Source organism: Adelges cooleyi, unplaced genomic scaffold (assembly GCF_023614345.1).
Source record: "Adelges cooleyi isolate 19-005CV unplaced genomic scaffold, UGA_ACOO_1.1 ACOO_flye_CR_arks_rails_tigmint_CR_PRNA_168, whole genome shotgun sequence".
Lineage (NCBI taxonomy): Eukaryota > Metazoa > Arthropoda > Insecta > Hemiptera > Adelgidae > Adelges > Adelges cooleyi.
In genome coordinates this window covers 706,764-730,460 of record NW_026095825.1, presented here as the reverse complement: position 1 = coordinate 730,460, position 23,697 = coordinate 706,764, and the positions used below count along the sequence as shown (strand labels likewise).

The following is a 23,697-nucleotide window of genomic DNA, read 5'->3' as shown; positions in this document are numbered from 1 at the left end:
TGAAATCCATTTTAAAACAATTCGCCACTTCACATATTATAACCAACCCCATGGAGGGAGAGGGGGGGGGGTCAGAGTCGAACGCGTTTTCGACAGTGCATTTTGCGTCCGGCCCATAACGGTCACGTTCAAGGCATTTGCCGCTCCAATGAACAACAAAACCGTATGCGTCAGCTCAAAATACAAATGAAAAAAAAATGATAGGTAGCTAGATACTTGTAATTATTATTATTATTGGTATATAAACATCGAGATAAGAAAACCCATAGCAGTTGAGTGGGGCGACTCGTCCGACGTACCTTGACGATAAGGAATCCATTTATACGATTATGCGCTTTTGGCGGTTTCCAAACGTTTCCAAAGTCGTCGTCGTCGTCGCGGTCGAGGTCGAAACAATAATAATAATAATAATAATAATAATCACTCGACACTATCGCGGATTAGAGTTATCAGAAGTGAAAAAAAAAAAAAAAATACAAATTGTACGTATGTGTTTTTTAAAAACAATTTTTTTTTTTTTTTTCCTAAACAACAATCAATACTCTCGGCTAAACGGAACGACGTGCACTGGGGGAGACGACGTCGATGGGGAACGCGTTTCCGAACCGTCTGAACGACCAGACACTTTCTCTCGGGTCCGCACCGCTATCCTTTCTCCTTTCGTTTATATTACACGCGGCCACAAGACGTACAATGATAACATTGCACTCACTCGATTACACTACACTAATACTTGCCCACGAATTTCGACGGCGGACCGCTGTGGGGTAGGGGAAGACTCGCGATACGGCGGTCGGTACACTCTCACTGGCCGTCTCCTCTCCTCCCCCTTCGTAATCCGCCGGTCGTTGTCGTCATAATGAGAAAAAAAATACCTGTGGCTAAACCACAAAGTACCGTACCGGTTCGAATTAACAGCGCTGTTTGTGCCGTTTGCGTTTTTCCTTTCTTCCGCTATAAAACTGGCGGCGTGAGCGGGAAAAAAATCGTTTTTAATAAGAATAACAATCATAACACCGCACCGCACCGCACAGTACGTAATAATGATAATATGACCTTTGGCACTTCCACGCGGTAACGGGTTGCCGCGGTGAAATCCATCCTTTCCGGGTTAGAAACAGCTGTGCGCACAAGGTCTCGTCCAAATGCACGTGGAAGTGCAACGGAGAGGGTTGGATGGATATTATATATGAATCGATAATTGCACAAAGTCCAAAGAGGACATGACGTCGTCTTTCTGCGCTAAATTGCTCAATCGTGACTGCGTTTATTGTGGCTGGCATTAATTTCTAGCCCAACCATAATTTGGCCAGATGTTTTCACTAGGGCGTGTCGAAAAAAAAAAATTCGGGCTACCCGCTGAATGGATATTTCTCACTTTCAAGATGAATTTTCACGCAGAAAAATTTTCGGCTGGGTGGATGAGATCTCGACACTCGTTTTTTTTTTCATTTGAATTACTGTAATTATATATTTTTTTTTTTCGACGGTGCAGAGCTTAGAGTTTAGACGAGCATGTGCAATTATTATGCTCCAAAGTCCGAACAGCTGAACGGATATGGAATAAGATAGTATAATATTATTTATTATTATGTTTCCTCTTGTCTCGCACGTTCTCGTAGGCGTTTATTTTGAGAACTTTCACATCTCGCTAAACGGTAACAAATATATGAAAAAAAACCTTCAACTTAAAACTTACATGCACACTACCGCATTGCCCCCACGCTCGCCGCGAACAATAACACAACATTGTCTATGTAAAAATGTGTATAATTAAAATTTTTTTTATAAAGCGCAGTCAGGCGAAAAAAAGATAAACGCCGTTTGATAACATTTTATTAATTTTTTTTTTTTCAGTCGTTATAAGTTTTAGTTTTAGTATATTAGTAATAATTATTCAGTGCTGCTCGTACGAATCTATGAGTGTGTGCGAAGGTCAAATAAGCCATTACGGTCTGGCGAAATTCGCCTATTATACTTTCTACAGTACTCACTTTGTTCAGGTACAGAATACTGTAAATCTGCGTGTACAATATTGTTATCATCATCGACACCACCATAGGTTTCGCCGAACACCGTTAATATGATATACCGTCGAGACATAATGTTTAGGTTAGGTACACAGTCACAATATAGTACCGTAAGGTTAAGGTGTTACACCATAATTCAATATTAGTGTTCAGTCATAAGAAAACGTGTGAATGTTAAAGGTAAAAACCATCAAAATATCAGAACCAGGCAGTGGCCAGTCCAGACTAAATCATGGTCTGTTGGAGACCTGACCAAAACTGGCATTTTGTTTTGTTTAGTATACAACTTTTGTAAACGATCGTTCGCCTTAAGAAAAAATAAAAAAAAAAAAAGTTCATCAACTTGATTACAGTTATAGTTATATCTACGACCAGAGCGAGAGAGAGATTTTTTTTTTTTTTTTTAAAGGCCTGATAAATGAAATATAATTATTTAAAATTCCAAGTAAAATATTAAGTACACAAAATTAGGCTAATGATTTCAACACAGCTGTGATTAATAGGTCGATAGCCATTTGTTTTTTTTTTTTTTTTGGTGGTTATTATTGCCTATTATTTTTACACTATAAAATAAAGGTCTAATTATAATCGATAATACTTATATAATATATAATAATTAATAATATATTGGTTACTATGTCAGTTAATTGCGGTCGAACTGACTATAGTTTAATCTCCTAGTTGTTATATTATATAAAAAAACCAACAACAAAGACATTTTGAATAGCAAAAACAAAAATACCTTCTTAGCTCAAGCCAAAAGTGTATTGAGCTTAAACCGTTACATATGTGGTTGAACTGAATGTAGTAAGGCGAGAGAGCGAGCAGATAATATGGTTTAACATAAAGGCAATGACATTGTACTTATTATTTCTTTTAAAATCAACGAATTTTTTTTTAAACCATTAATCACGTGGAATTTTTAAGACGATTAAATATTCTTAATTCGTATGCGGTTATTTACTTGCGCTCGTTAGCTGGTATTCATATTCAAATAATAACTTGACATCAAATATTTAATATAGTCATCTTTTTCGTAAACTGAAAGGATGCATGCTGGACAATCACAGGACAATTTTGCAAGAGAATAGTTTTGGAATTATTAATTTTAGCCAAATAAATTGAATGCCTACAGTACATTATTCAAGTTAAATCCGACCGTGGTCATTAGGGTATTATTTATTCATTTACATGTGTATCACTTTACACATTCCACATCAACGTTCTCGTTTTAGCTACTTCCATTTTTCTTTTCATCTCTATGGTTCTGTGCATTCTTGTATCAATTATTATAATTGTAAAATTTAGTGTCCCCCTCCCTTCCACCATTTATACCAAACATTATTACTGTATACGAGAATAATAAAAACGTTTTGTAATAATTTCGGGTTAACAGCCATTTTTAAGTATAATAATGTTACATTGAAGTAGTACTATACTTAGAACAGCGGACGATGATCTCTGTGGGTGCCTTCGGTTAGCATTCACGGGCTGGGTTTCTAAACGCGTCACAATACAATTTTTTTTATAATAATAGACTAACACAATTATACACACCTATATGTATATATATATATATAAATGACGTACTATCGCGATTATTATTATTATATTAACGGCGTGTAGCGAAATAGACAAAATTAAATCCTACGACAGTTTGTTGTCCTCTCCGCCGATGATAATAGGCAGCTACAGTAATAACAAAATTATTATGACGACGGCATCAACCCGGTGCCTCTGTTTGAAAATAAAAAACCTACATACAAATTGCGATAAAGAACAATGGTGAAACGAGAAACCGTGACCTCTGAAATATTGAATAAAAATAAAATAAAATAAAAAACGCTGGCTCCGGTGAAAGTAATTGCCCAAAACCGAAACGGCGCTTATATATATTTTATTATTTTGCCAAACAACAATGTATAATGTGTACATTACAATGTACGTGTGTACATTGGCAGAAAACTCGCAGTTCATCGGCAAGAGGGATTTTCGGTTTAAAAAAAACTATAGCGGACGGCAGCCATTTTGTGTTATATCGCCCTCTCCCAAAAATAAACCGGAACCGACGAATCGTGCCAACCCCTCTATCACAATAATAATAATAACATGCAGCAGACACATCGCCTTGCTGTAAAACCAATAGCCAATCATCACCTAACCCGGTGTACAGCTAACCTAACCTACCCGGAACGTTGACCTTGCAAGTACATTAAATTAATACATACAATTAGTATTAGCATACTTGGGGTGGGGTACCCAACCGATATTGCACGGAAGCCAGGTTTTTGGTTTCAATGTCGGTTAAGTCAGAAAACTTCTACAGTATACTTTATTATACAGTGGTGCCGATCCTGTAGGTACCTGATTGCTTCATACTATAATCATATGGGAGGATAAAATAATATTTTATATATATATATATATATCAGGAAAACAATGCTAGTATAACCAAAAAGGTAATAACTAATAAATAATATATATATATATACCTTAAGTTATAGCAAACTGATAAATTCGGATTACCAGGAATAGGCATACTGGTAAAAGAAAATCATCGCCGAATGACTGATAAAAGACAAAAAATCAGCCGTTCGCCTTTATCTAAAAGATATTTTATATAGTTCAGGAAATGTAAAGAAATATTTTTAAGACATTATTTAATGTCTTATTACTATTTGATTTCCTACTAAAGTAAGATTTTGAAATACTTTTACAATATCTCCTACTGCCTAGCCTAACCTAACCGTTGGACTTTTGAAGCAAGAGCGATTTCATTCGGATTTTCTAGATGAACGAATAGAATAATTGATTTACATTTACATTAACTCTATGACTTTGTAAGTTTTAGGAAATTTCGCGATTTTCCAATAGTGAAATACTATTAAATTATAAACAATTGCCTCGTGGGATAAGTGAAATTATTTTAATCAATATAGCAATCGGATGGCGGGCGTTTCATACACCGATGAGGACCCGACTAAGAATGGATGACCAACTCACTCTCGGTTTAACACCGGCCGCCGTGGAACGGATATTGTATGCATAAATCAAATCAGTTAATAGTTTAAAAAAATAAAAATTATAGCACTACACTTGTGCATTTCACGTTCAAGTAGTACTAGACGAGATCTGATTTTCACATAATACACTCATAAATATATAAATATGTTATTTTAGGCCGCTGACATTGATCGATGGTATCGAGTTCTTAGCCCGGTGGGAAGGGTGATAGCATGGAATAAAAACCGTTTCGAAGACTCGTTTTCATCCGTCCACGAGCGCGTCATCAGACCGGCATATTATTATTATTATATAATTATACTATAACGGTTGGTTTCTGTTCCCAAATTTTCACTTTTCCCCCGCTCATGGTCGCTTTACAACAGTACAAGCACACTTTCCCTTTGATCCGAATTACCGCTTTCGCGGCCGCCGGTACCGTTATGCTTGGCGTCGGCGTGTGCGCCCATATAAGATCCATCGAGAAGAGAGAGAGAGAGGCAGATCGGCCGTGCTATACACCTTATACTACGGTCACCGACGTCTATAACGGCTGTAAAACAATACAATACAACGGTTTAAGTGGAAAAACTATCGCGGTCGGACAAAAATAGAAAAAGCCAAGTGGCGTGAAAAAAAAAACCACCCGTCTTGTGGACATAATACTCTTAGGTTTAACACCCGCTATGTTGTACCGTCCAAACGGGTTCATACCGACGTTCAAGCAATAAGATATTATTTTTCCCACTTGTACATAAAAAAAAAATACACCCATATTTCGGTGTAATTTATTTTCACATGTCTCATGTTATATACCGTACATCTGACGTAACTCGTTGGAGGGCAGGTCAATGACTCGACAGAGTTATACGGGAATGACGCAAAACGGAAGTTCAACATTCGCTTTAATTGAATTGAGGCAAAGTGAAAGGGGAGGAAGAAGGTTGCAGCCTTTGTTTTCTATTTAAAATTTAGTTTTAAAAGTCCAAACGGTCAGCGGTCGACTCAAAACACTGCTAAAACGTTAATCGATGAAATTCGCCTTGTGCGTTGTAATCCAAGACAGTATGGGTTAAGTCGAAAATTATGCTATTATAAATAAATATTGTTTAACCGGTTTGGGTACATTACAATGATACCGAATTTGTTTCATGTACGTTTGCAAATTAGATCCGGATGTGTTTTTAATCGTTGTGAAAGGTTATCGGCTTGATTATCACTATCGGCCGGCAGTGTACTTATGTGACTTTGAAAAATCATCGACTGTTAAGAGCACGCCAATCGCCATACATATTACATAGTATTTATAATATATATATATATATATATATATGTATTTATTAAAAATGAAAGTGTGGGTAATTTTTCGATAAAACGGAGCTAACATTTTTATAGTCATAAGATTTCTAAGGGCTAACAATTTTGGCACGATTGATTTTCGAAAGTCGTTACAGGAACCAAGTTCAATTGTATTTTGAAACTTTGCCCCAAAGTTAGTTATGGAATATTATAAAATCGCTTATGATCAAATCTCGATCTTTAATTTTGCATTTGTGTACTGTTGTTTGTTAAAACTGCAGTAGCGGTCAGAATGAAAAGGTCAGCGGCTTCATCACGGATCTCCGATTTTATTTAATTAAATATTAACAACACATGTTTGATTAACAATATTTTTCAAATATTATTAATGGAAATTTATTCTCGAACAAATACACTGTTATGTTAATATCATTGCCGTGTAGGAGGTATTAGTTACGGTTAATGGAAAATGTACCGTTTAAGTTACGCAATCGTGGAACTTTGTGACCATAATATTGCACGAATAACACCACTAAATCCTATAGTGATATCCCTAAGGATTCCATTAAAGGAAATCCAAATTCCTCGTGGATACCCGACCACTGTCCGGAAAGTTTCCTGATCCGCAACTCCTTCACAAAAGAACCACAGTAGGTTGTGCACTGTGCTGTTTCCCTTCTCCCGTCTTTGAACATCCCGTAGGAGGACTCCCAGAGACTGTTTATCACTTTCGGTTTTAAAATAAGGCGTAACACACACACGGACATGGAAACCGGTCAGCCGCGGGTTGTCCGGCAAAACGTAACGTTGCATAAACAAATATTATACCTATATTAAGGTTTATTATATAGGTAGTGTGTGTGTGTTTTTTTCAAAAAAAAAAAAAAAACTAATCGTACCAGCACGTTGGGTCTACTAGACCGTTTTGAAGGGGGGTGAAACCTAAGTATAAATAACATATTATAATTGTTGTCTAACTGGACTCTGGAGCGACCTGAACAAAAACCGAAAGCCAGCGAAAAGTCTCTCAGCAACGGTTGCGTACAATTATAATAAAAAAATGTTTTTAAAAAAAACAATAACAACCCGTTTACTACAATGTATACTATGCGGCGGCGACGGTAACGGTTTCAGACGTGACTCAATAATCATGACCCGGTAGACGGCCAAAGACGGTGAAAGTAGTACCGCTCTCAGTATAGACTATAATATACTCAGTTGTACCTATAGTATATACCTCTACTTATGTACACTTATTTTAGCGTTATAGCCTTCGACGTTCGTTATACTCCTGACCACAACCTTCTTTTTCCCTTTCACTGTCGTCGAGACTACTACTAACAACACACACACTGCACAAGACTGGGACGACGGGGATTTACATTAAAAAAAAAAAAAAAAAACAAATCTAACGGTATATATTATAATATAATTGTGTAGAAATTTCTCTCTCTCCCTCTCTCTCTCTCTTTGTGCAATCTGTTGGCTTATCTACAACTCCACAGATGTAGCCCGGCTAAGAAAGGCCGCCTGGGAGTTATTGGTCTACCGTGTCATAAGAACAGCTAAACGGCTAAACTTTGTTTTTTTTTTTAATTTAGAAATTAAAAAATGGATGTGTAACGTCACCAATGAATGATCAGCTTTTTTTGGTTTTACTCGTTGGCTTAAGTCGCCCTAAATTACAAACCGCAAAGGGCAAAATCCATAATCAAATCAATGGTAGCTCTATATTTATAGATTGCAACCGAACCTAACCGTTACGACGATGCTGCTAATTGTAAGTTATTTTTGTACACAAATATGTCTCAGAAGATGCACTTTTCCGTGCAGAACCTTTGGATTGAAGAATTAAGTCAATTTAGTATACATTTTTTTCTGTTACAAGTAAGCTATATTTTTTTAAACAGCAAGTATGGAGTAGGTAAAATAGATGGTACGACGGAATCGTTAAAATCTTTAACCACTGTTATAAACACTGTCCCTGCGGGGATTGTAAAAATTCGAGGGTTGTAATTGAATTTTCGACCAAAGAACACACATCCCTTATGTGTGAGTACAGGCAACCGGCCAGGGTCGATAACCGAAACGGTTTAGAGCAATGTGGAAAAACAACACGGTGGCGGCGACTGGGTCATGACCAAGTACGGTTGGCTAAAACGATACCGCGGTTACCGTGGTAACGCGCAAGGGTCGAGAGGGGCGGAGCCGCAACCGAAGAGGTTTGTTGACCTCCGCCGGAGCCCAAAAACAAAATACCTATATAATAATATTGGGCTGGAGTTTTCCTTTTTTGACGTCACCGCCAAAATTTGATACTATGATGGACGTATATAATAACGTTAATAATAATATTATACTCGTATGCACAAACTACAAAGAGAACACACACCATCCCGGCGCCAGTGAAATCCCCATAACACACTTATACTCGTATACATGAATGGGAATTTGTTAAAAGGAACCTAGAACCTAGTACACGTTTAACAACGTTTTAGCAGAAACAAAAACCTATTTTGCTCTTAACTGGTTACCATGTAATGAGCAATATCCCAAAATCAAAATTCTATTTTAATATTTGTTGAGATTTTGAGACACTTATTATTTATAAAGAGCATTACCACTAATATTTTCAGTCTTTACTGTAACACATATGTTTTTAAATAGTGGCTTTTTGTAGCAATTGTATAGTTTTATGATAATTTAATATTTTATTATAACAATAGGTGTTTTAAATAAATCAAGTGCAAAAACTTCTCTTAGAGTTTCAAGTGAAACTGTGCTTCTTGATTCTTGGCCATTTTCCCCGCAAACCGCCACACTGGTTTAGATCATAATAATTTGCTTAGTTAAAATCAAACCCCACAAAAAGTGATAATAATTCTTACATAATTGATAAAGCAAGAGTTTTTCATTGAGAATTTTTTAGGATTTGAAATTTTGGCTTTGTCGTATTAAATTAATATTAAACTCAACTAAACCGCGGCGGAAGTGTAGTACAAATGCCTACCCGGAACGCCTTCTGAGGTATTCGAGAGACAAAACTTGATGAATAAAAAAAAAATATATTTACAGAGAGCCCTTAACAAATAGCAAAGAAATGTAAAAGTATTAATTATTGCAGTTATAATGTATCGCAAACAATAATGTTTTTGAAACAACATAAAAGTATGTTTACAAGTAACATTTTTTAATACAGGACAAATGTTTATCTGTCTACATTTTCCAAGTTATGTTTTATAAAAAAAATTGTATTTTACATAACAATATATATTTAAATATGTTTAGCAAATATTATAAAAGCGACCGATAAAACATATTAGTAAAATGTTTTATATAATGTTGGCTTGCAACTGATTGTGTAAAAAAATTCAACTGTCGACCTCCCAAATGTGGTTTTTCTAACATTTTTTTTTTTGGAGGTTTCCCCTCTCTTTTTTTATCAATTTAAAAACGTCAAAACCGACGTTTAGCACTTGTCGCGTTTTGGCTTTTGTATGCAGAAAATACTTACCTAACAAATAAAATAATATATGTACCTAGACGTGTGTCGTTTGTGTATGATAATATGTACCTCTCTCTGTCTCTTCTCTCTGTCTTTCACACACTAATTTCTTTTTTTTTAATCATACAATAACAAAATACAATAATAGCGGCGGCTGTTAAAACGTAACGGGGTTTAGCGTCTATGGGTCAACGTACTTTGGATACGATCCGAACACAGTGGTAGAGTACATAACGATAATAATTTATATGTATATATATTATTTGAAAAAAAAAGAAGCGGTCGGAAAGTCAATATGAGAAGCGGTTGTGGCGGTTGTGGAGGTGGAAACTAGGAAACGTACATATCTATTGCTATTAGAAGAGAAGGAGAAGGTTTTTATTTTTCTCGGGCGAAACGTCTCAGCGGCTGTGTTTATATTATAGAGAAGAAAAGGCGTACTCAGAGAGAGAGAGAGAGAGAGAGAAATGAAAGAGAGAGAGAGAGAGAGATATGGAAAAAAATAATAATAAATGAGAATGCAACAGAAGAAGGACGTCGAAAACTGTACATACGACATTGCGTAATGGCAGTTGGCGTTATACAAAATGTGCGAACTAGCCGCTTTCACCCGATGCTGCTGTTTTGTGCACGGGATATGTTATACTTAGGGTCATCAAACTCTTGACACCGGTGGCCATTTATCCACTTTTCGGTCAGGACGTGTTTCCCCCGAGTATTTTTACACTCTAGCGCTGATTACATATTATATATTGACAGTCAGCCGAGCATAATAATAATATTACTGCAAACTGCACTATCTGATATTGCACACCCGCACACGCTATAAAAAAATGAATTAAATAAGATCCGCCGAGTCGGCTCGAAAAATACGGTTCAAAACTTTTCAATTTTCTAGTTTTGGAAACCGATTTTTTTTTTTACATAACACCGGACTCGCTAGTTTTGACCAAAACCGAACCATAGATTAAAAACAACTCAATTGATTTGAACGAAATTTAATTTTAACTCCGATAAAGTTTGTAATTTATACATGAAAGGAAGATAATAATTTTTTGGTTTCTCCTTAATAGAAAACAAGTTTGATTACAGATCTTAATCCCTAATAGGGCTACTTTAGATTTACCGTCAGTCATTTTAAGACCTAAGTCCTAAATCTAAGCTCAAGAAAGAGGAATAAAGAAACAAGTTCCAACCCTTATAGAGAAAAGGGCTTATGAATTTTTTTTTTTGGTTCTGTCATCGTATACCGATAGTATCATTTTAAAAGAATATTCCACACAAATTTGGAGCTACTTAGATTATTTTCAAAAAAAAAAAAAAATTAGATGCCGTTATTACATAATATCAATTTTACATAAAAAAAATTATTTTAACGATAATAATCGCTCTATGATAAAGTACATTCAAAACTTGTGTTGGGCATTTATTGTGAGTACATAGTAATTTAGGAGCTTTAAAATAATTTCTAGTTTTCATCAAAAGATTAAATACAACACATTGTTCGACGGAGACGTAAAAATATGCGTTCAATATATGTAATATTAAAGAATAGGAAAGCCTTGACGTTAGATTCGTGTGCAGTACTCAAGTAAGAGATTACTATAGATTTAAATGTAAATTTCAGCAGAGACTCGCGTCTCGGTTATCCGTCATCGAATCGGATGTAAAGCGAATACAGAAAAAATAAAAGGTACGAAAATCATCTCTCCTGTTGGACTCGCGAGAGTGTTGTACTCGACGAACAATAGACCTTTGTAAAACGCTCAGAAAGGCAACACAAAAGATTCGACGACAAAAAATGGCGTTAAGTCGCGATCAATGTACCACCTATACATATTTAGTATAAAACATTTTAAGGTGCCTTCGCGCGGATTGCGTTTATTGTGGTAAAAAAAAAAATATAGAAAATTCTGTTCAACGACCTCTTTTTTTTGCAACTCCAAGTTCCGACAGCAAAAAAGTTAATTTATTAATTCCAATCTATTAAAAAAAATAAATCTCTATTGGTGTTGTTGTTGTTGACGTCGTTTTCTTTCTACCAGAATTACTACTATTACTGCGCGTTCTTCCTTTTTCTATTTATTTTTTTACAATCACAGGTTTATGTAACGCGTTAATACCAACAGCCATAATAACCGTGTGTACTCTTGCACGAGTTCGCGGTCGACAGGGGTCTATAGCGGTATAACAGTGTTGAGGTCGACGAACCGATACACCTGCAGATTTCACTTTCTATTCTGAAGTTTGCGTGCAACCAACAACACACATACACTCACTCGAATAAAACAGAAGGAAAAAAAGACAAATCTATAAATAGTTCCCCTTGTAATACAGAGGGGCCAGGGTGTGCGGGGTGGAGGAACTAACAACAACATCGCCTACAAGTCGATTAAAAAAATACATTTTTTTTAACTGAAAAATAACGTTTTCTGTATATTTTGTTTGATTTATAATTAAAAGTGAATAAATAAATACATATTTTGTTCGAGATCGTTGAAAATATTTTTATTCCCTAATGATAATATTATTACAGTATTAGGGTGTTTTGGTTAGTTTGCACCTAGAACTCGTCAACGCCGTTAAACTTTCTAAACTCCCAACTTTGTGCTTTATTTTCATACGATATGAATTGAAAAGCTGCTGTTCTGCTGCACGCGAATAAAAAAACTCGGCTGGTTGTCGGGGCAGACTCTTGACATTATGTTCAGATACAATTATAACGCACGATTTTGAACTTGAAGCCAAGTACCTACTTTTCTTTTTTCTACCACTTCCGCAATTAAATCCATACGGTTAGGTTCGGTTTTTTTTATTGAATGTGCACGACTGTACGTACATAATATGTGTACAAGAAGGTACTATAGTTAAACAATACAAGCTCAACCCATGTCCCAACCTAAGCCATGCTAGGACAGACTGAGTCCTGACTGAGAGTGTTAAAGTGGTTTTATTAGCACTTGTGCCGACTTTTAAGTGCGGTAGTTCAATTGGAAAATTGATGAGAAATAACTAGGTATATAGGTACCCTTTGTGTAATGTATTTTCAATACTATCTAACGAATATAGTTTTTAAGCTCATAAAATAATGTATAAGAATTAATATTTAATTATTAGATAACGATATTTATTTGGCCAACCCTATGTAGTTAGGGTTGTAGGCGGGGATAAAAAAGAAGAGATATCGATATTTATTATTAACAATCACAAACGCAGAACGCTTCAATAATATTTCACATGTACCACAACTGTATTTGTAAAGTTCTCCAAATTACTGTAAAAGAAGAGGCATACTATAACATAGTAGAATAAGTCTCAATATATTAAGACATTAAGGTCTTTCGTTTATAAGTGCATAATTAGGAATATCTCAAAAAGTATAATATATATAATATTAGGACTTCTGATGAAACTTTCCAATCTCCAACGGGAGATTAAGGCAATCAATATGGGTTTTTTTTATTAATATTATAAATTTGTTTTTTATATGTATTCTCTAAAACCGGTTTCGACGACAGAAAAACACCGCACTATTATACAACACGGAAAAGTAATTAATAAGCGCGGCATAACCAACGCAAGGAAAACGCTGGAAACCGATTTAGGCGCGAATCTTATCTAAAAATAAATAATTGCTTCACAGGACCGTCGCGACGACTCCGCCCAAACGACTAGTTCAAAAAAAAAATAAGTTTAATAACATTATGCGTACCGAAAACTTGTCACGCGACAAATAATATTAGTACGTACCTACTTAGTATTTAAGATTTTTTTAAGAAAACGAGAAAACCCAAAACGAGGCCGAGCAAAATATTCCAGCGATGCGGCAATAATAAACGATTGCAAAATTACCAAATACTAAAAAAAAACATACATTTATTTTTACAAACTTCTAATGAGTTATAATAATATTATGTACCTACGTCCCAGACAGTACCGGTTCTATATAAAAATATGATATCACCGCTTTGACGTAACAGTCATAAATAAACCGTCGATTTAATGCAACAAACTTTTAACTTTGTAAAGTGTATACATACCACACGGGGAAAAAATGAAATAATATCAATTTGTAAGTCAAAAAAGTGTTTAACATTTTTAAAAAATATTTTAAAACATTCTTTGTCCAGGGACAAAACAAATTTCAAAAATGTTCATCATATTTTTTCATGTAGTTGAAAATGCTTTTAAAATATTTAGTTTACAATTGTTTTATTTAAAAAAAAAAAAAAACCCATAAAATTATAAAGTTCTTAAATACTTTAACAATATTTGCTAAAAATGTCAAAATGTATGTTTTTAGATTATATTTTTGTTGCAAATCAAACAATGTGACAACACGAACATTTCCTAAATCGTACAAACTTAAAAATTACCAAAATTAGTTTTTTTCAAAACCTTAAATGAATGTTATATATTACAACAAATCTACAAACTAATAGGATTGTATGACAATATTACCAACTGTATAGCAATATTTTAATAGTGTTGCAAAATTATCTCTCAGGATAAGGATGCTTACAATATTGTATGCTACTATTGCTACTATATTGTTGTGGTGATTTTATGAATATTTTGATAAACAAACAATTAAATCTACTTGGGATGGTGTAATATACTATGATGAATAAAATAGACACTATAGCAAAACACTAGTGCAACTTGAGAGCACTATTTTTTTTTTTTTTTAAACGATTTTAATTATATTGCCCTTCGAGACGTCTAGTTAAAAAATAATTACACCATAATTCGAACCGCGATCCACTCTGCACCATTGGAATCCCAAAACGTACCCTACGAGTTGTGTGCATGTGTTTAACACGCAAAATTTGCCTCGTCGAATCAGCAAAATGGAGTTGTTTTTTAAAAATTTGTTTTCAAATATGTTGACGACCGGCTATATTTTCGGCCGGAAAATCAATTTTCAGCGTGACGTTTACATGGCGATTGTCTTTGCGCCCTTGACAAACAAAAAAACCCAACGTCGGACCGGTTTGTTGACAGTGGCATTAAACCGACCGTTTACGGAAAGCGTCACACGCACAACCCACGCAGGGCTTTCTCTTTTGTTCGCACACCTCATCGTGGCTGCAGTCCACGGCATCACACATGATATTAAATATTATGGTCAATTTTAAGCAAGTTTAAAAAAAAAAAAAAAAAAGAACGCCAACAGGGTACGGCGGTAATAAAATATCCAGTTCAATTATAAAATTAGCGCTCAAGTGCGCCGAAGAAAGCGGTACCGGTTCGAAATTCGTTACGATTCTTTTGTCTTGTTTCGTTACCAGCAAGGTCGACCCAAATAAAGATAATTGATCGACTCGACCCCATATTCGTGTACGTAGGTATACCTATATAATGTATTATAACATGGCCAAATAATACTACGTTGTTTTCACGGATTGTTGACAAAATTGTTAAATGTGTTTATTTGCAAGCTGTCCGGACCCGGCGTTGCCTGAGATTTAGTCTGCCAGGGCTCATCCCCATTATTATAAAATGTAAATGGAATTTTCAAAAAGTACTATGCCAGTTAGGTTCGCGGTAGTATACTCAACAACTTCCCAAAGTTTCGTGCCGATCGGATGAATGGTGTACTAATGCATAAAGGACAAACAAACAGACAAACAGTAGACATTCATTTCTATATATATATATATAGATTAGAATATATTTTGTTTGTGCACAATATGTGTATTTAATCAAGTATTGCACACATTGAATGTTTAAAACGAATTTGAGGAGTTACCAAACAATATCTGCACCCGTCGCATGAATTATTAACATTTAACTAATTATTTTTTTTTTATATAGGATTTTATTTGTTGTAGGACAATTTTGACCTTGAGGGGTAAATTATTCTTTTTTTTTTCCATTTCTGCAATTAAATCCATGTATAATATAGAACGTCCGATTGTACTTGCATACACCGTCACCGTAGTTAAACATCATACCGAAACTAACTAGAGTCGAGTTACTTGACTTGCGCTTGACCGCACCGTTTCAATGATAGGTTTATGTATGATTTGCTATTTCAATAGACAGTGTCGTACACAATTATGTATAGTCTTATTGAGCAGCAGTTGCTGGTGCTTGCTGTGAAACCACAGTATTAAAAAAATGTACTAAACTCTAGAGTTAATTTAATCAAGTTGCCATACGGCTATCCTGTGTTGGTTTTATTAGCGGTTATGCAAAAATGGAAATTTAAAAATGAAGGTATTTGATAAAACAATTTTGAGGCAGTAAAAAAATCTCTATAATTTATAACTTATTCCAACTTGTTCCACAACAACGTCCACTGAGTTAATAACTCCGGCTCAACTCTTTTATAACTTTTTTTTTTATATAATATATTTTCGTCCAATCGAATGACGGCGTTATCGATTCCGATAGATCAACATGGACAATATCGTACGATACAATATTTCGTTTCGGACAATTTTTTGTTCTCTTCAAATCAGTTCAGAATTTCACGGCTGTAGCTGTTAATATTCCAATGACAATAATTATTGGAGCCCCGTGCAGGGTCGACCCGGTATAAAATATCAAAGACGCCTCCGACGTCGGCAGCAATCGCGCTAATAATATTATATTTACACTTATTTACCGAATGTATGACTTGTAAGCACAATGTACATACGTATGTGTGCACAATCTTGTACTATATTTCATTATTATTGTATTTATTATTTAGTGGCGGTCGGCGACGACCTCGTGTACACACAGTACATCGACAAACGACCACCCGACGGCTTGTTGTGTGTGTGTAATATTATAATAGTAATGATAATAATGTGTATTATATTATTATGCGCTGCGCTGCGCTTATGGCGAGCTAATATTACAAACAGTAGGGGAATCGCGCGGGTGACCCACATTCGCCATCCGAGTGGATTGACCGCGTCAAGGACTCGCCAACTTTCTCGGTCGTGCACGGGCCCCTTCCCAAATAGATATGATGTATATCTATCGACGTACAGGTATATAATAATGTTAATATACATTGTAGAGCTCGCATGCACAAATAAGCAGAGAGAGAGAGAGAGAGAGAAGAGAAGTCTTGACTCTGGTATACCAGTGTATACAACGAACGGCGATAAAAAATTGAAAGAAAAAAGCCTGCAAACAGCAATGTACACTTATATATATATATATATATTGCTATTATATACTATCTTTATAACGCTACGCAGTCGTTGGTGTTGCGCAACACGCTCTAGCATAACAATATTAATATGATACAAAACGCACGCCGTAGTATATATGTATGTACATTGTTATAGCCGGCAGAAGCGTAAATAACTTTTGTATTATCATTGTATCTATAACAATAATGATAATTTTGAGAAAAAAAAACCAGTACACGGAGGGGGGAGGAGGTCGGAGATCTATAATATTATGAACTACTACGGCCGAAAGTGATATAACTACTTTGAAATGAGCGCTCCGATGCGAATCCCTAATTGTATCGTAAGACGCAATTGATTAATTATACATTGTACCTAATGACAATAATGTGCCTAAAACTGTATTTTTAAAAATTGGAGTGGATACGATAGGGTTGTGATGGTCTGTCTATGATAATTTATTGTCGTTGTTACCCGTACATCGCGTAGTTAACAATATAATGAAAATATGTTCAATACCTGTTGACTGTTGGTTTATTCACACATAGCAACCTAAAAATTGACTATGGCCAAAGAATAATTTTCCCTTAAAAAAAAAAAAAGACGTTTTGAGAAAATTGTACATGTTATAGCCCCGTTCGAGATCCACCTTAACCCTAATAATTCACCGTTTATCGGTAGTACTATGTCTTAAGAAAATTCCATACAATTTTGGAACTAATTCCAAAAAAAAAAATTATGGAGCGCCGTAATTTTATATTGAAAAATATAAACATTTTTTTGGTGTATTTCACGATTTTAAAGAGGCAAGGTTGCATAATGCAAAATGTTTGGTACGGTCAAGTACCTAACAGGTACTATTTCTGACCTATAAAGTTACTACACGAAGAAATCAGTTGAGTGGCTTAGAAGATATCGTGGGTGACGATAGTGTTAAAAAAAAAACACATCATTGACAAATAAATAACTTCTCAGCTCCTCTTCAAATCCAATATAAGTCGAATAAAACGCAAAATTCCTCTATGGAAATGTAAAAATATTAATATTTTTTGTCGGTTTTTTTAGGTTTGGTGGAAATTATTATAAATAACATATTAAGGCGCTGAAAATAATTTGTTTATATATTTCGATTAATAATATTACGTAGGACATAACTAATATTTGAATTCGCCCGACAAAATATGATCTGAAAACATTTGGACAATATTGGTAAAGGCTATTACAATATTTTTGAAATGCATTATAATTGCTGTGTGGATAATTGACAAAAGTACACATGTCATAAAATGTAGACCCCTGTTTTTTATTTTATCATTACTCCTATTTTCGGTAAGTTAAAAGCCAACGAAAACAAATTTAATTCATATTTTTAAAAATTCATACCGTAAAAAAACAGACAAGACTTTTTTTGATACACACCGAGTGTGGTAAAAATATTATGATGTAAGACTTGAGGTGGGATTTCCCATATTTATTATAACATAGCTACCGAACAATACAAGTAGGTATATTTGAAAAATATTAAGGGGGGGTTTGGATGGGGTTTTTTTGTTTTTTGACAGACTCATATGCGCTTACTCACGTGCACGAGATAATAATGCATTATTACATAATATCATTATGATATTGTTGTTTTTTTTTTACACGTGTTTATTGTTATTTTGCGTATAAAACACAGCAGCGTTGCGACGTTTTGGGTGGACTATTTATTTTTCGTTTTAAACGCGTCCACATACATATTATATTTTATCATTGGCTATATGGGCGTGAGTCATAAAAAAATATCTGTGACAAGGTTTCTGGTACGATGAACTCCCGAGTCGACTCGGCACAGTCTCTTGGCCGTACGCTTTATTTTAGCATTGAACGCGTTAAGGTTATTGTTGTTGCACAAATGCGAGCCGCAAGCTAATAATAATAAAATAATACTGAAAAACAATTTCCAACAAAAACAGACTTATTACGGTAAACGGCGTACGAACGGACAATGAACGGCTTCTTCTATTCGAGAAAAAAAAAATTCAAATTTTATGTAGTATTTCTCACTTTTCTAATAGAAAAATCACCAACTTAAATTTATATTTAAGAAAATAAAAAATAAGAATGTGACATTTTGTAAATTGTGTTTTTTTCATTCATGCGCCTGGAAACATTGTTCCCCTACCCGCATTGATATCCAGACATATATATATACTTAAACATTCAATATTAAGGAAGGCAGTCAATCCCACTTGTAAAAAAAAATGTGCACAAAATTTACAAGTGGGATTGACTGTTGTCGTTTAAAGCTATAGATTTCTCACAAATACGCTAAGATGCTATTCTAAATGGATTTTAAAACCGAAAATATTTGAAAAAAAACTTTTTAAAGCGTGGCAAATATGAATGCCAATACTAAAATTCGTCCTTAAACCACACAGCAAAAATATATTTTAAACGTACTACATTAATAGTATGATATTTTGACAAGGAGAAAAATATTAATATTTCAAATGTTTTGAAAATATTTTTTCCTAACATTATAAAACTAAATTTTAATATATATGGGAATTATTTATGAAGAATTTGCATTATTAATACTACGATCACTATGAATACTATGATTGCCTGTCAAAGTATTAATTTAAATATTATAATTAAAAATATTGTATTTTCAAAATATATTTTCGCTGAATGGGTTCCAGCCAAGAAATGTGTCTTAGCCTTAGTTGCCGCCTAGATCATTTTTTCTCAAATATTGAGTTGGGCGCCTTTATCAGACATCTAATCTGACACAAGTTTGTCTTGGCTTTTTGTGTGACAAAAGACAATTTTATTTTTACGAAGCATTAAACCGAAAGTAAAAAAAAACGGTGGCGACGCGAAAAATAATAAAACCGAGTAAATGTAATATCAATACTTTCTAAGGTCTAAGTAATGCTAGATAAAAACTGACCGTCAAGAATAAAAAACATTCAGTTAACTGAATTTTTCCTACTGAAAAAGAACTACGAGACAAGACAAAACGTGTATCTCTATTTTCAACTGATCCGGGGCTTTAGATAAAAAAAAAAAATGTTTTTGAAAATATGTTGTTAGGTACTTGAATATTTGATTTGTGTTTTGTGCCTGTAAATCCTATGAGAACAATATTATAGGTAATAATTATAACGTCACAACACATTGTTTTTTATCGGGTGTTTTTCCACAGACAATTTGTACTCAAAGGTCAAGTATAAGAATAATAAATTGATGTAGGTAAAAAATATTGTAATATTATTTATTTGTATCAACAACACAGCACCATCTATCGGCTAAAACGTTAACTCGACACCGCCACAGCAACACTATTCGTAGAACCGTTAACCCATTCGAATGATAGTGCACAACTTGTCAGTACTCAGTATTCATTTTATTGTAGTATCCGTTGTCCGGGATAAGGTAAGGTCAAAGGCTTGATTTTTGTTTTACAGAAATTAGAACAATTTCTATAAAATGGTGTTTAAAACGTATCGTAACAAAATGGACCTAGCAATGGGCAGCGACATTGTTAGTATCAAGTATAGATTTATCTATAATTGAATAACATCCCTTAGTAATAAGAGATGCCATTGCGATGCAGAAGGCAACGGGAAACCACTGAATTATTAAAAAAATTATAAATAATAATAATTTACAACGATACTATATATTTTTCACTTAACTAGCACAATCCTGACCTATACATAGGGTTTTTTATTGTTTTTAAAAACACTCATTTGTCGTGTATTGATGATTGTCGGAATGACACATTTGAATTAAAAATACAACAAACAATGTAATAGAACACACTGGACCATTTTATACTTTTCGACAATATATATGTACAAATACTGGGCCTGTATTTAACCCAAAGCTTTGATAAATATTTAACATTTATGAATTTATGAATTATTTAAATTAGTATTATTAATAATTGGGATATTTGTATGCCCCATGTTTATTTTTATATTTATTATTATTAAAAATTATTGGGCCGGAGGTAGGTGAGTTGGGTGTGCTTATCACACAATTAGTTTTAAAATTAGTACCCCCCCCCCCCAAAGTATTAGCGAGTCGCACTTTATAAGTGTTGCGAAAGGCCTAGGCGAGGACTTGGTTAAATTTTAACCAAGGGAAAAAAACGCCGGTTATGTATGTAAAATAATGTTTCAAAAAATCAACACAGTATGTAATTTTTTTTATCATGTTTTGACAAAAACCGCCGGTTGTATTGTACAAAGCCTCGAGACAACACCAGCTAACCGACACTGGTAAAAGCCATACAAGCTATAACAATATATTGTCAAACACATGGCTGTTAACGCCTAATAATAATAATATACAGTAATAAAACATGAATGCAGTAGGTACACACACACACACAAGCGATGATTAATTAGTGTAAGACTATTTATGAATAATTATTCCGTCGAGGTATTATGTAAATACCGGATGATTCATTAAGGACTTTAAGGATTCGGTATCTCTTAAAATGATGGCAATTTTGTAGTTTTCCATTTTCCAAAACTACTGTCGACTATCGTTGATGTCATTTTATATAATATTATAAAACTACTAGATATTAACCTTTTTCAGTATTTTCCAAAGCTCTATTGAATTTTGGAATTCAAATGTCAAAAGAATGTATTTAAACATAATTTTACAATAAGGATAATTTTCTGAAAATGTTGATTATTTGATTATTGCCTAATATTGTAAAATGACTAAACCTCAAATGTCTCCAAAAAGAAAAACTTCAAAATTATCAACCGAGTGAGTTTCGGATATATCCACGTCGAATGTTGTGTGCCAACGTTTCGGACATTATACATGTGCCCCGTAATGTAATGTAAGTACTTTTTTGTTTGTTTTTTGAAACTGTGAAGGGTAGTCTATGTGCATAGCGTAATAGAGCGAGTATTAATAATAAAAAAATCCAATAAATAAACACACGGACACGTGCCGGAAACGGTCATTCGATACCTTACAAAACGCATTAGGAGTTTTCGAAATCCTATGGCGTTCATCGCACCGGTGCTTCTGAGTATAAGTACAATTACAATAATATCAATGAAATAATATGGCATTTGAACTCGACAAGTGGGCATTGTTCAATTTGTCGGTATATTTTTGGAAAATAATAACACTCGTTGCGGTAGTGAATTATCTCGGTAACGGTTCAGTACAATATCTAAATTAAAAAAAAAAATTGTATTAGAGCGAGAAACGACCGCTAAAAAAAACCAGCAACTTGTTCGTTGGTTAATTTAAATGTATATTCCAGATAATTTTTAGTTGGAGTATATAAAATTGCTATGATTCATAACACGTGTTGCATAAAGTATGCTAAAGTAAGTATCTAGTTAGTACAGTAACTCCAAGCTGTTAAAACTGTTCTAATTTTTCTTTTTTTATATTTGCCTTCGACACAAGTGCCGTGTCATCAAATCCAATAACACACAGTTACGCGTAACGTCTTATTCAGACATTTTTTACATTCCGATTAAATCAAAAACATACATTTCACCGAAAACATTTTCGCGGTATTTATTTATATACGCGCATCGCCATTATAATATTGTTGCAATTAAATATTGTCTTGCGTAGTAGTTATTAGCCGTTCTAAAATTGTTCAAAGTTATTGGCATTCCGAGTATTTGTTAAACAAATAACGCGCGTATCGAATCACACGTTTAAAATTCATTCATTTGCGTCCCGAACAATATGAATGTGTTCAAATATTTTGCGCGCTTCCTAACGTTAATTTTTTTTTTACTATTTTGGAGGACATAATATTTTGTTTTGAAAATCAACACTTACCGGACTACGGCGGCGGCGTCGGACTTAGCACCACGGTGCCGCATAATATCGTAAGTACTTATCGTATCTCGCCGCGTGACCGCTTGACGTACCGTCGAAACATGTGACCGGCCGACATAGCAGGTACCTAATGTTGTTGTGCGGCCAGCGGACGACGACGACGGCTAGACAACGTGTGCGCGACGGTAATGTTTTCAAGTTCAGTAACCCGGGCCGGGCGAGCAACCCTTTCACGGCCGCCAGACGCGCGGCGGAGGAGTGCTACCGCCCCCTTCGGGTCGGGTCGAAGTTTGGTCGCGCGCTCGGGCTACGATTTCCCGCAACACAAGCGCGTTCGCCCAACGCCAGCGCCGCCAACACTTCCTACCCCGCCGGCCGCGCGTATCGGCGCCGCCGAAGAAGACGCCGCCGTCCCGGACCTATCGCAAAATCATACAGGCCGCCGCCGCCGCCGCCGCCGTGCGGTGGTAACCACGGCGACGGCCAAACGGTTACGCTTTGGCTTCGGTTACCGGTTACGCGTCTGCCGTTGATCATCTCTCTGCTGAATCACTGTCTGTCATATCATATTATAATATTACAGTTACACAATACAGCTGCGCAAAGGCACAAGTCGATATTGTGTGAATTTTTTCAAACTCTATAACACCTATTGATGTTAAAATCCTTGATGGCTGAATCCTCGTTTTTGTTATTTCGATAAATATTTTAAATACATAATATTATTTTGTCGTCGAATCCGAATTGAAAATCGATTTTTGGCTAATATAAGTATATTAATATGTTGAGAGGAGGGGCTGGGGAGTAGTACATATATAGATAGACATATAGATATTAGACATCAGATCAAGCTATTTATTTTGACATAACCTACGCTAACCTTAATTTAGAGTGGACTGAATATTTA

At 34.8% G+C, this 23,697-nt stretch overlaps 1 protein-coding gene across 5 annotated transcripts in view; it reads right to left on the bottom strand.

Moving 5' to 3' along the window:
- Positions 1-23,697, bottom strand: part of LOC126833059 (hormone receptor 4) — a 72,493-nt gene that overhangs the window by 27,637 nt on the left and 21,159 nt on the right. The window contains exon 1 of one of the 5 annotated variants that reach the window (XM_050564183.1): positions 300-657. The exons of 3 other annotated variants lie outside the window; for them this stretch is intronic. The gene's annotated coding sequence lies outside the window, so the exon portion shown is untranslated. Of the gene's footprint in view, positions 1-299; positions 658-23,697 lie in introns of those variants that run through there. One more of the 5 variants, XM_050564187.1, reaches the window with a different exon arrangement.